This window comes from Etheostoma spectabile, unplaced genomic scaffold (genome assembly GCF_008692095.1).
Source record: "Etheostoma spectabile isolate EspeVRDwgs_2016 unplaced genomic scaffold, UIUC_Espe_1.0 scaffold272, whole genome shotgun sequence".
Classification (NCBI taxonomy): domain Eukaryota; kingdom Metazoa; phylum Chordata; class Actinopteri; order Perciformes; family Percidae; genus Etheostoma; species Etheostoma spectabile.
In genome coordinates, this window is record NW_022605576.1 from 257,242 (window position 1) to 272,035 (window position 14,794).

At 43.2% G+C, this 14,794-nt stretch overlaps 1 long non-coding RNA gene across 1 annotated transcript; it reads left to right on the plus strand.

The window, feature by feature from the left end:
* Positions 1–7,138: 7,138 nt before the first annotated feature.
* Positions 7,139–12,204, plus strand: LOC116685873 (uncharacterized). The gene is made up of 3 exons (XR_004331073.1): positions 7,139–7,193; positions 7,231–7,236; positions 12,194–12,204. It is a non-coding gene; the product is annotated as an uncharacterized LOC116685873 (long non-coding RNA).
* The last annotated feature ends 2,590 nt before the right edge of the window (positions 12,205–14,794 follow it).

Genomic DNA, 14,794 nt, shown 5'->3' on the forward strand with positions numbered 1-14,794 from the left:
AGGCACACGGCATACATATATAAATAGCAAGCGTGTGGTATTTGTGCCCATGCGATGTACTGTATGTCAGTTTTGTCATCTAATCAGAGCTGTATTGTGATTTGTGTCTGACAGGGTTGCACTGACTAACACCCTGATTGTGGTTGATTTGTGTTTGTTAGGCATTCCTCCACACCTGATCATTCACCATAAGGAACAGAGCATAGACCAATGGATAAATACATGAACAATAGCAGAAGATAACTACAGTATGAGTGCTATAAAATGATCCGACCTCCTCCGACTGAGCCAGATACTTCTGCTTTAGCACTTTGCTAACTTGAATGGGGGTTAAATTCTATAATGGTGTGTCTCTTCTTGACTTTCCAAATGTTATCGTACCGAATGGATCAAATTCTTCAATAACAAAAAACAAATCTAAGATTTCACATTTTTTATGTTAGTGCACAGAGAAAAGTATTTTTGGACCAGAGGGCATCACGTGATGAGCCGGGAGTTGTACTTCAACTGTTTGGCCCCTACCTTCTATGTGCTATAAGGCCTGGCTAACTTCCTGTTCCTGGGGGCCTGGATATCATCAGCCCCCCTGCCAGGATTTCTTTTACCCAGTGTGAATAGCTGGCAATTTTTCCTACAGTAGACAATGAATGGCGATGGCAGATTTTAGTGAGGGATGAAAAGGATGACTTCTCAGAAGGATTAAAATCAGTAACTCTCCCTTTTTAGCATTTAGCTTAGCCATAGCAACCATAAACAACCCTGGCTCTAGCCATCTCCTCCTTCCTGTTTGGTGCTTCACTACCAAGACTTCAAGCTTAGGATAATATCTAACCCGTTTGATTTTGTCTTTAGGGGAAAAGACTGGAGAACGACTGACTGGGACTGAGTTTTATGACCTCATACCAAACAATGGAGACAATTGGAGGACCCCGACTCTATCTAGACTCAGGATTTCATTCCGATACTAGACATTAGTTTGTTGTAAGGTTGGCAAAAGAAGAGTCCATCTGGAGGTGTGACATACAACTCTTTTATTTATTTAAAGCTTTTTTGTGGGCTTGTCCCTCAACTAAACAGCATCAGAGGATAGACAGTAAAGGGGAGAGATGGGGGATGAAGGTCTGCTTCGATCCCGGGCCGCTGCAGGACCCAGCCAACGTGGGGCGAACGCTCCCACCGGGTGAGCCAGAGGCCGCCTCGACATGCAACTCTTAAGGAAGTGGTGTGATAGAAGGCAGAGCTCATCTCATTTCAAAGAGCACTCCTCTGTGACACCAATCACCACAAACACACCTGCTTGTTGTTATGTTTCTGCGAGCACCAACACTCCCTATGAAAATTACACCTGGGGCGACTCAAGTCCCTGGTGCTGTGTAAGTGGCTTAGTCTACCAATTACACGTGTGAAGTCTCCTCGCCTCGACACGCACACAGACACACACACACACTGACACACACACACCGACACACACACACACACACACACACAGGCAGTGAGGGGAGGTTAACGAGACTTGTCGGCACCTTGATCTATCTCAGGTACACTGATGTGGCTAATGCGATACTTCGTCCCGACTGTGCTGCACACTGACATTCATCTGGAGCTTTGATAATTAGCCTGCACTGACACACACACACACACACACACACACACACACAGATCTGCTACCATGTATCAATCAAGGCATCTAACAGCTGGGTAATTGGAACGACGAGAGGAAGAATGTTAGTGTCAGTGGTGAAGACGAGGGAGAAGAGGTGGAACCCCCTGAAAGCTACGGAGGACAACTGAGATTTTGTGTGGACTTTTCTTTTCATTTATGGTGTGTGAGAGTATTTTTCCTTTCCTACTCCGAGCATTAGTTCTAATTAACACTGCAGCCCCAGCCACACACCCTCCCTCCACCACCTCCTCTATTGTTATTTCTCTCTCCTTGCTCGGCCCCTGGAAGCTAATTAACCGTTATTTATGCATTATTTATCTTGCAGCAAGCAAAAATGCCCCCAGAAACCCGGCTGAGGTCTTCACATACACTCAGACTGGGGTCTGGGGTTGTTCTGGACACGTGTGGGTGTGTAACCGTGTGAATGTGAAATAAAGGTGAAAATAATTTTAAGTAGCGCCGTTGGTGGCTGGGCAGTCAGAGAGGGATAATGATTCCTTGTCTTTTAGCACTAGCACCTCCAGCTGGTTGACAAGCAGGGACTACGTCACTATACATCATGAGGCCACGTCCACACATACCAAAATGACCTTTTTTCACAACTTCCCTGGCATCATTTTAAGAATATTTGCGTCCAAATAGATTAATTTTTAAATAACAACACGCTACTTCATATTCCAGGCCTGTAGGTGGCGTTTTGTTCAGTTGGGTTCAATCAAAGCCTGGAGCCTTTCCTCCCTTGGTGCAGGGTGTCAACACAGCAATTGTGCTCGGATGCGGACTAAAACAGGATCCGACCCAACTACCAGGTGCCCACTAGTCTGAGCCAATGTCCCCTGAGCCAACGTCTCTGTAGAAGCTTCAATGTTCCTCTTACAGAAACAGAATTTAAATGAACACATGGAGATGGAAGAAATATGCACTAGTCCAAACAGGACCTTCTTCCTGTATTTACTTTCTTGGTCCCGCCCCAGACACATCTGACCAATAAGAAGAGTGAACGTTCTCGCGTGGTTTTGTAGTGATACATGTTGGTAGACTTGGAGTTTTCCAGGTGTGAAACCAAACCGAACCGAGGGGAAAATCACTCCAACTTTGCAAATTAATCATCTGATTGGGACCAGAGCAAACTAACTGAAAACACCCATAATGTAAGCTTTTATATAGGTTTAAACCAAAAATGTATGTTTCTGTTAAAAATGTGGAGAAGGTGTTGAGGCTTCAAGAAGTTCATGGAGGAACCAACAGAGCAATGGCTGACTGGTTAAGCAGGGAGGGATATCTGGAACCATATAATTAACCTTCCTATGGTCCATCTCTCCGCTGCCATACAGCTTCATATTCTAGCGTAAAAACAGTCATTCGGAAGGATGCTGCTTTTTTCTATCTTCTTTAAAATACTGACACTCGTTTGAAGATAATTGCTGAAACTGTTGCGATGTTACAAGGGAGACCAAGGCGGGACTTACACAAATTAGCGAGGATTACGGAAGCATGAGACTGACTGAGCTGAGCCGTCTATCTCGTGTTTCATTACACAAAGACAGGAGACAAGAGGCAGAGAGACAGACAGAGAGACGGGAGACCGAGACCTTAGAGAGACATGTCTAAGTTGTCTCACTGCACTGCAACATTAAACATTAGTTTTAAAAAACAAGATGTTTCTGGCTCAATAATAGACAGGGCTTATAAGATAAGGTGGAGATTTTTTGCAGCGTGCACATACACAGGATATTAAAAAAGAGGCTGAGTTCTGTGTGTGTGTTTGTGTGCGCGCGTGTGCGTACCTCATTCATATTGACATTAAGAACTTTCCTTTATCTCCCCCTCCACGTGGAAAAGAGGCCCTGCAACAATCTGAGGCAGCTTTGCTCCCATCGCACAATAAAGAATAATAAGATTCCTGTTTACTCAGATATCAGCTGCTATCTCACCGCTCTACCCCCCAACCCCCGTCCACATAAGCCAATAGCTGCAACAGTATATTAGACAGCTATCTGGCATCTACAAATGTCAAGAGGAAGATAACGGCTGGCTTCTGGTAAGGTGGGGAGTGAAGGAGGGGAAGGGTGGAGGGGAGGGTGGGGGGGAGGGTTGTTGGCACACGGCAGGCTGAACATATGCACAATTTCTCAGCTAGACAAGCATAGTTCACTTAAACAATTTCAAAGGGCGGCAGCATGAAAGGCTTAAGCAAGCAGCTGTCAGTCTTAAAACATTTGGTAGAAAAGAGCTAGAGCAAATTGACTGTGAGTGTCAAGTCATGTGCCACTTTCTCCTTATGCTAACAGTAGCATCTTAAACAAGACAGTAAAATTAATGCGCTATAGGTTTATTGACTATGCAATGTTTCAGTCAGGGATCAAACTGATAATATGACAAATGTGTTGGTCCTTGTGTTATACACCCTGACAACTAATCAAAAAGCAGTCAAATCACAGAGACAGTCACATCTTTAGTATTGGATAAAATCATAGAATCCAATGAAAAGGTGGAAATAAAACTTACACAGGAAAATCCAGTGCTGGTGTTCGACATAAGGGCTGAGAATCAGGCGACAACGGCCCAAGTATAGTCCAATGTAGAAACTATATTTTTCAACAGTCAAACTCTTTGCTAATGATAATAATAATTCAATTATTTGTCTGCAAGAGCATGAGGTGTTTGAGTGACCTTATATGGGGATGTTGGTTGCTGGGATGTCCAGTGAGAAGTGCGGGTCTGTTTTGTGGTAAAAGGAACAAAAGCTGAAGGAAAGGCAGTCATTTTCTGTAGAAAATTGCTCAGGGTCTTTTGACTTAATGAAGATCATATAATTGCATCATCCCTTCTCCCTGAAGATTCTTTGATTGGACAAATTGTCCTACTAAACAACATGCTTATTTCTGTAAACCAATATCTCATCTTTGCAGTGTTAGCTACCTATCCTTTGTTTTTTCTATCATCATTGAGATATCAACCGTCGCAATTAACATATCGCAAAAGACTTTTCTTTTTTGTGTTAGTTGGATGAAAACATCAGTAGAAAACTACACTTTTGCACAACGTCACATTACATGTACATTTGTCTTGCATTGCCAGGCCTGTGTATCAGTATCATAATCGTGGAGATAGCACATGGAGTTAGTGAGAAGATAGGGACATCCGGCTTCCTCTCAGGTAGCAGGCTTCATCCTAACAATGTACAGTACTGCATGTGTTGAGCCTGACCACATGTTAATATGAGCATCTATGTAGCAGCAGCAGAGAAATCAGAAGAGGCAGCTGGAGCGCCAGAATCTCAAACTTCACAGTGGAAACGTGGTTAATGCAGCCACTGGTGTAAGGCCACTACAGGTAGGTGCTAGTGTAACGCAGGGCACACTGTGTCTCCATTAGGCATCATTTTATTAACTGCAGCAACGGAATATAACTAGTTTCCTTAGAAGATCCTCTGTCAGCTCCAAACCCAACACTCTCAGATTCATTAACTGAAGTGGGCAGGCCTGTGCTGTGACACACACACACACACATACACACAGCCAGTGAAGGGGTCGTTTTCCGGCTCGGTTTCGGCGGCTGCACCCTGTGTGCATTTAGCTTGTGCGATCATGCGTGGCTGGATATAGACATTGTTATTAAAATGCTCAGGAACCGTTGTATAATTTCTTGGCAGTGAACCAACAAGCGTTGTCGTACCTAATTCTTAGAAAGTGAACCAGGTGACGTCTCCACACGGCGCTGTTATTCATGAGACAAGGTTAGCCGCGCACGGAACACGCGAAAGCTGTTCGATGCCAGACAAGCGAGAGGTGAACAGAGATGTCGTTCCCAAAACATTTCAACTTGTGACAGCTGAAAATTGGCGACTGCAGGCCCCCCCGGCATTCCAAATAATGGCCCTCTTTTCTATTTACATTTTTCTCCTGCCGGTGTTTTCTTTCCTTCCCCTCCTTCTCCCCCTCCCTCCGTCCTCGTCAAATGAGATGCCGAGCACCTGTCATGTTCGCAGCGTAACGCCTCCTTTGTCATTATGCGCCAGTGACATCATTACAAAAGTAATCAGAGGGCTGTGATTAACAGCAGGCTAATTAAAAAGACAGACTCACAAACTAACTGACAAATGTGTATGCTGATCCCATGCAGCGCTCACATCTGCACACACACAGACATGTACCGGCAAACCGTTCGGCTTCTGTCATCTCGTTTTCCGTTGGTAACGTACTGTGTTTAAGATTCTTTTCTGCTCTAGAAATCACTAAATAGAGTTTTGGCAGGCCAAGTAGTCAAGATGCTGCTAACCGCTATTGGCCAACAACACGGTCACATCAGCTGAGCTGCAGCAGTGATAAGCATCAGAGCAGCTGTCTGGTCTACCCCCCCCCCCTTGCTGCTAAATGGCAACTTAAAGCAGCTTTGGTCTGCTCCTTACTGCTGCTGCTTTAGTTGCTCCTGACTTCTTGCTGCTGCAGTGATGCCACCCCCCCCCCTTCCCCAGCTCTACCGTACCGTTGCTGCTCCGTTCACATGGGGGAATAGTTTAGCTCTCCCAGTCTTGAACTGTGGGAGCATGCCCTAGTGCTGCTGCTGCTGTGTCCTGATTGTCTTTCATGGGGCTCATGAAAGGTCAGGGGACTCTTCTGAACACAGCCGTATAATTGAATTTGTAATTTATTCAATACAATTTCTCAAAGCATTTCTATTGTCTGAGTTGGTCTTGAGAGAGTGGATATCCTTAAAAGAAAACTTAAAACTGTGTTCCTTTCAACTTGCACTTTGACGGTTATTTTGTTCTATTGTGACTTGTTAAATATTCATACAATTGTACGTATGAGGCAGCATCTGCTGATCTACTTTGATCCGTATTAACATAAAGTTTGATCCTTTACTTGAGAGCAGTGTTAGTAGCCCATGTGTGCAAACACTGTTTCTAGCCACTTTGGAGCCCAAGGCTAGACATCCAGTGGCATTCTGACGTCCATCATACTCATATTTATCATACTTCAATGTATTTAACTTCCAGGTCTATGTCATTCCCTTTTTTCCATAGTTTTTTCTTTTTTCATAGTATCAAATCATAACAAGAGTTATCTCAATACACTTTAGAGATAGAGTAGGTCTAGACCACACTCTATAATTCACAAAGACCCAACAATTTCAACAATTCCCCCAAGAGCCAGCAGGAAACCTGGGACAGACCCAGGCTCTTGGTGGGGGGGCATGTATCACTGCTGGTTTAGACACCGACACTGATACAGATATAGAGAAATATGATGACCAGTGGTCGTTATAGTAACAATAAAGATAATGTAACTTTGACTGGAAATAATAGTTGTAGCAGTTCTGGGCGATGCGGGGTGTTGCAGGGCGTAGCAGGGCGTTGCAGAGTGGAGAAGACCACAGCAGGGCCTCGAGCAGGACCACGGAACCTGCAACTTTGATGTGATGCACCCCAATTAAAATAAAACTGCAAGGCGAGAGAACATAAGGAGATAAGTTGGTAACAAGCATTGCTGGGACATGAATGGACGCAGATGGAGAGAGAGAGGAAGTCCCCCAGCAGTCTAGAACTATTACAGCATAACTAGGAGCTGGTCCAAGGCAGACCTGAGCCGGCTGTACAAGGGTTGGTAGATGAAACGTCATCATCAGGCTGGGCTCGACTTGAATCGGATTGGACTAATTGCTAACCCAAAAATAGTTTACACTACGTTTACATCATATGTGAAGCTAGTCACAAATAAAACACAGACACTATATCTTGTTAATTTGCTGTGAGCTGTACCTTCACCACCTGTGAGCAGACGGCTCAGGTGTAGAATGGGAAGGTCGGGGGTTCCATCCCTGTGTCCTTGCTCACATTGCAGCCTCATCGCTGTGTGTCTGGCAGCCTGGGCTAATCTAACCCTAACCTAGCACTGTCCATGCAATGCAGTCCACTTAGAATGGCTTAATATCTGTGAGCTCGACTGCCTCCGCCTCACTCACACCCCCAATCTTCATCGGGACCAGTGGAGAGCGAGGAGTGCTCACTGTTGAGCTACTTCTCCTCCCCAGAAGAAGCACTGACATGAAATAAGGAGACAAACTGCTTGACTTGGAGAATCTCAGTGAGAGGTCACCGGCTGCTGATGCACAGTTTGAACAATTAATTTTGCTTCAGTCAGTTTTAGATATTCTGTTATTTTCCAAACGCAGATCTATAATATAGACCGTACAGGCTGGGATTATTTTGAGTTTGGTTGATGAGACAGTAGTCGTGGTTACAGTCCTCTTGGGACATGACTTTTTGACATGAGCTGTCATTCCCGGAACATCTGGATTTATAGCCAATAACGTAAAAAAAAGAAATGGATTGGTTTTGATTTTTATTCTCTAGATCAGCTTGGGACATTGTGGCATTTATTGTCATTTCAAGGTCTAGATCATTTGTCATAATTATCTTTAAGTGACTCGATTTAAGGAAACAACGGTGCATAACAGTTGTTTCCTGGTTAAGAGTCATGTCCTGATGTGTTCCATACAAAAATCCTATAATTTGAGTCACCTGGTTATTCATGAAGCTGCATATATTAGTGGTATTCTGTACTGAAAGGCCAAAATTAGCAGCAGCCAGACATTTTATTTCAAGAGTCAGTTGACAGTTCCACCCAGGGATGCTTTCTTTTCTGTGTTTTTCATTAGTTTCATTATTTGTGAGAGTGAAGATAATAAAGCGTAGGTCTTAGGTACCATAAGGCTTTGCGTCTTTGACCTTTTCAGCACACGTTGCTGCTGTTGTCTTTGGGTGTGAGGGAATTAAAGGATCACTCCGGGATAGCTTGTCTAATCTAATCAGTGTCAATCAGGGAGAGGAGTTCTGAGGTGTGGGAGGCTCCAGTATGAGCTGTGGGACTATATATACACACTGTGCAGGGTTCTGCAAAGGGCATCCCTTAATCAACTGACTGTAGAGGGGAGGCGCCACTGCAGACGAAAATCCACCTTTTAAATATTCTTATGATCAGTTTATGGCCTTTTCTCTTGTAATATACAGTGTGTATATATATATATATATATATATATATATATATATATATATATATATATATATATATATATAGCGTTTGTATTGACAACATGGGTCAGCTGAATACAAAGTGAATAGGCCCATAACAAAGCACTCTTGAAATCTTTTGAATTGTATTTGTGTATTAACAGGGACACTTTCCATTTAAAACATTATATAAAACATTAACATGATTTATATTAAAGATTTTTTGGCTTTTCCGCCTTTACTCGACAGGGCAGCTGGGTGAAAGGGGAGAGAGAGGAGCTCTGCGTCGATGCATAAACCTCCCTGTATATGTGCGCCTGCTCCACCCACTGACCCAACCCGGCCCCACATTAACATGATTAACATGATTTGTTAAGGTCACATGATTGGTTAAGTTTCAGCAATGATTTCAATCCAAAGACCGGTGACGGGACCCATCTGTTTTAGGACGTCCCAGAGAAAGGAGCAGTAGCTAAGTCACTAGTTGGGTTGGAAACCAGAGGGTTGCTGGTTCAAGCACCTAAAGGCACCAAAGTATGGTGGTGGACGGGTAGCTGGAGAGATGCTAGTTCACCTCCTCTTGAGCAAGGCACCAAACCCCCAACTGCCTGGGGAGCCTGACTCATTTCACCAAGCTGTATTAAACCCTTTCATTAAAGCTATATGTTAACTCTTGTTCAGACGGCTCTTAAATCAAAACCACCTGTTTAACCAGACTCATTTCACTTCCGAGTGGCTGTGTCTGTCACACCAGAAATATCAGAACATTCCAATGTAGAATTTTAAAATTAAAGATGTCCAATCAAAGCAAATATGTAACCATTTTCTAGGCTGCTAATTAAAGCTATATGTTAACTCTTGTTCAGACTGCTCTTCAAACAAACCCTCCTGTCTAATCAGACTCATTTCACTGCAGAATGGTAGTACACCACCCTGGGGCGGTGTCTATATTCTATAGTACTAACACTATGAAGTTAGGTTCCCCCCAATCTGACATCTCTCCATTAGTCCATGTACCGGTACTGAGCATATGTGTGTAATTCGGGCCTGTGTGTAATGTGTATAATAATGACAACAGAGTGAAAACATAATTTCCCCTTGCGGGATTAATAAAAGAAAAATTATTATATTATTATTATATAACTGTTGGCTATGTGTCTAGCGGGTGTGCTATAGAATATGAACAAATCCCAGACACTTGGACACTTAAATGTGTTTATTGGCTGTCATGTGGCTAATTGGAAATGCCTCCCTACGCAGTATTGGCTGCTGCGTAAGGAGGCCGGTCGGGGTTAACGACACAGGAATGTCCCCCAGGAGACCGGGGTTCATGTCCCGTTGTTGTACTGTGTGTCCCGTTCTAGTGTCTCATGTGAGTTAAACGTACGTCCTGACCCAGAGCGTCTAAATATGAATCCAGAGGAGACTTTTTGCATCAATACCAAAACTCCAAAGGCACCTGACCAAGCGTCCGTGTTTGACACGACAGAGGAGAACGTGTTATATACGAACCATGTAGCATGGGAGAACAATATCTTTCAAAAAGGCTACCGGTTGGATCTCTATTGCTGGGTAATGCCATGTAGAAAAACAGACAACTATTGATATGGAAAGATGCAGGTTATTAACGGGAAGTCAGGTGCAAATGATACATACAAAGACAACTTGGGTTTCCACTTTGTGTAAAAGTTTAGAAGACAAAACGACGGATGCAAATATAGATTTTATTTTTAATGATGCAAAAACCAGCACCTACTCAGACACATGTCCACCCCACCCCCCTCCCCTTACCACAACACACACATACACACACACACACGCAGGGCATGCTTGTTGTTGTTGCCTCCGAGACTGCAGCAGCTGTCAGTGTGTTAGCGTGTGAGATAAAACCAGGAGGCTCCGTGATACAGCGGGGATCTGAAGTGCCAATTAATTAGGATGAAGGAAAAGAGTGTGCGAGCATGCTGCAAACCCACAGCATCAGCACAGATGTGGAAGGCAATGTTTCTTAAAAGTATGGGCTGGGAAAAGTGGAATTACACCTGTTTTTTATCATAATAATCCACTATTCAAGGGTGAAAGACCACATCAGTATCTGGCTCTGTGGCTGAAACACAGAGAGGAAACCCAACTCTTCATTATCTTCACATATTAACTTGACGTGTATATCCTGGATTCTGATGAGCTTGAACTGCACCAGCCACATTAGTGTCAATAATTACCCAATATCAATATCAAAGTAGCGTATGAATGTCTTCGTTAACGTTTAGTTGTAACTATTGTTCAGATGCATATGTAAGTCCCTCTGCATTTGAATGCAGCGGACATTTGCAGGATTTTCCTGTGCTAAGCGCTACAGCCCGCCTCGGAGGCTTTGGAAATATATTTTCCAAGCTTAATTTGAAAAATACCTTGGAGGAAGGGTATAAGACTTGAGTGGAGAAGCAGGCTGTTTGTGTTTCACCTGCTCGCAGCGCTAATTTATGCAGAACAAATCCAGTGAGGGCAGTTTTAGTCGGAGCCAGTCCAAAACACAGAGAAGAACGTTTCTAAAGAGATTACCACCGTCTTCCCAAAGTCTACATTTTTAGTTTTCTTAAACCTCCCAGTATTTTCACTCCTATAGGGTCGACGTCAGTAAAATGTGCACAGGATATGAATAACTCCCCAGTAAATGCTTCCTGTTCCCTGATAAGGCCATTTTATACTTAGTTTCCAATTATGCCTACATAGCCTTCTGCTGTTGTCTTGATGTTTAAATCTTTATTTTCATTTTAATTGTATTTTTCTTTCTTATTTCACTATATATTGATCTGAGGACCAGGTAACCATAGTCCTCAGATTGGAACAGATATCTAAGCTGGCTGTCTGGATTACCTGCAGAGATCTGAGGACCAGTAACCATAGTCCTCAATTGGCAGATAGTCTAGCTGCTGTCTGTGATTTACCCTGCAGAGATCTGAGGACCAGGTAACCAAGTCCTCAGATTGGACAATAGTCAGCTAGCTGTCTGGATTTACCCTGCAGACCTGAGGACCAGGTAACTAGAGTCTCCGAATCCCCAAGGTTAGACCGCCATCACAGAGCAGAGGATGGGGACGGCCACTGGGGAAATTTCTGGCGGCACCGGAGCAATCCCGAAGTATAATTGTCAGAGTAAACTGATCTCACAGTGGGCCCTTTAAACACCTTCATACTTTGGTGCTGAACATGCGCCATAGTGTATTAGTTTGTGAAGTCGGCTTCATCCATGACACCATCAAAGAAGATCAAACAGTGTGTGTGTGTGTGTGTGTGTGTGTGTGTGTGTGTGTGTGTGTGTGTGTGTGTGTGTGTGTGTGTGTGTGTGTGTGTGTGTGTGTGTGTGTGGTTGTGTGTGTGTGTGTGTGTGTGTGTGTGTGTGTGTGTGTGTGTGTGTGTGTCCTCCCTCCACTGCTTCTGAACTGGTATTGTAGTCAGCAAATAAACTCCTCTTCCTCCACATCGGAAGAAGCATCAAAACCGTTGTAAAAAAGTGTCTCAAAGGTCAGAATAATACAAAATGCTGGAAAAGAAAGTGACAACGTGGCCTTATCTGACAAAAGTTGTCAGAGCACCAATTCTGCAATTCATTACAACTGTGAATCATGTTCTTTAGAGAATTTCTGTTAAAATATACAGTCCACACGTTTCTTCCAGTGTTTGTTAGAGTTGTAATACAACACTACTATCAGTTCGTTTCATAAACACGTCTGTATTCTGATTTGAACCACAATTATATGGAAATCATCCAGACTGTCTCCACTCATACTATATGTATGATATTAGCTGCTCAAAAACTTTACAAATAAACACAACATTGGTTAAATAATAAAGCATGAACATCAAATAATAAAAAATACGTAAGCATTAACTGCAATAAAGGCTTTGCAGATGTCTTTGTTCCTGATGGAAATGAATGTATAATAGAGATAATATAGATAGTAGAGATAGTAGAGATAGTAGAGATAGTAGAGATAGTAGAGCGGGAGGGTCTACTAGTGGAAATAGCTCACTGGGCACACTGCATTTTCCTTTCTGTATATATATTTTATTCAACCTGATTGTTTTAGCAGATACTTTTTTGTAATTTTCTCATTTGTCATATGTTTTTAAGCTGAGTGCCTTATTATTTTTTTTGGTTGCAATGGTGTGTGAAGTTGTAGTCGAGGTGCCTCTCCTGTGTAGTAGGGTTACATCCTGGGGAGTGGGATTCTGATCGAGACTATTTCCTGATTCCCGGGAAATGTCACGACGGGAAATGGGAAATTAAATGAAATAAAAAATGCATAGAGTGCATGTCTATAGATATCATACGGTAACGTTCATGCAGGCGCCGGTGCTGTATTGTTGCTACGGTAATAAAGGCTCACTAAATTCATCACGCAGCAGTCGTCCACATCCGTGGAGGCGGAGAGAGCGTTTTCTATCTGCGGCCAATTTGTCACGAAAATCTGAAACCGCCTGAGAGCAGTCCATCAACGCTCTCTATTTTTAGAAAGCACACTTTCAGAAGAAAAAGAAAGGGCGGGGTGAGAATGCGTTGGAAACTAAAAGAAATCTGGAGTCTAAGTTCCATCCAACGCTGATATTACAGCTGCGTGTTTAAGCTTTTTTTTTTTCATCGGCCTTAGGCCCTGTCTAATTGCAGTGCACAGTTGTACATTTCTTTGGGTCGTTTTCTTTAATCTAAACGTATATGTGTTTAAAAGAGAATTATGCGTGCCCTTCCCTAATAAAGACATATTTGGTTAACCTTGAGTTTATATTCCCGTTTGCAGCCACAGAATGGGTTTGGTTTCATAGAACAGTTTAGGAACCATTGAATGGTTTTCATCAGTTTGTTTAATGGCGTTCTGTAAAATATTGGTTTTATAGGGGTTGCCTAGATTTTCAGAAGACAAGTCTCAGATATTCCACCTGGTATTTCATAATCAGCGCTGCAGCAGATGTCACGGATGCAGCTCACCTGATCACGGAGGATCCTCCACGGGGCTCTAGCAGTCAATATCTTTCTGGCCAGGATTAATCCCACCGTGTCCTCCTCATGTCCCTTCTGTCCTCTAACTGAGACCATCAGCCACTGTTACCTCGACTGTCCCAGACTGGAGCCTCTTTTTAACATGTTTAAGACTGTGTTTCTGGACTGCGGGGGTTGAGAGACTGCTTTCATTTTTGGTGCTGGCTACAAGAAACAAAATGCAAAGAAGTGGCAATTGTTGAATTCTATTGTTGGTCAGGCTAAACTGTCAATTTATAAATGCAGAAAAAAAACAGATGGACAGTGTGTCCGTCTGAGAGGTCACGGATGTGTTTGCCTGTCTAGTAAAACCCAGGGTGAAAGAGGACTTCAGGTTCCAGTCTCTGATGAGGGACATGTTGGTGTCTCTGGTCCAGGGAGAGAGAGGACAGGGTCTTGTCTCTGATGAGGGACATGCAAGGTTTTGTAGACCAGTGGTCTTTCACCACGGCTGTGTGTTCAGTGCAGGGAAAGAGCTCGTCTTTCACTGTTTTTATTCTAGTCTGTGTCTAATATTTATTCTAATATATATTTTTATTTTTGTGCATTTTTGAAGTAATGACATTTTTGTGAAAATATGAAAAATGTCTCATTTATTTGAAAAACAAAGGGTTATTTTATCAAAAATCTCTCTCTCTGTCTCTCTCTCTCCATTTTCTGCCCTTGACCTTTTCCAAATGACAGGGATTCAGTCTATAAAACACGAAGTGGAAGCTCTGACTTCATCTAAACAGGTCCAGTCCAGCACCACACACTTCTCTCTCCATTAGGTGTTCCATTTAAATTTACTAATATGTGCTCGCTGACACACACATACACACACACACACACACACACACAATTGAGCTCCGAGGGGGGCAGCACCAGCACAGTTCACACTCAGGTTAATTGTGGGCGGTGAAGCACGGGGCGTTGTGAAGAGAGGAGTTTATTTGCAGATTACAGAACCAGATGAGAAGCAGGGAGGAGACACACACACACACACACACACACACACACACACACACACACACACACACACACACACACACACACACACACACACACACACACACACACACACACACACACACACACA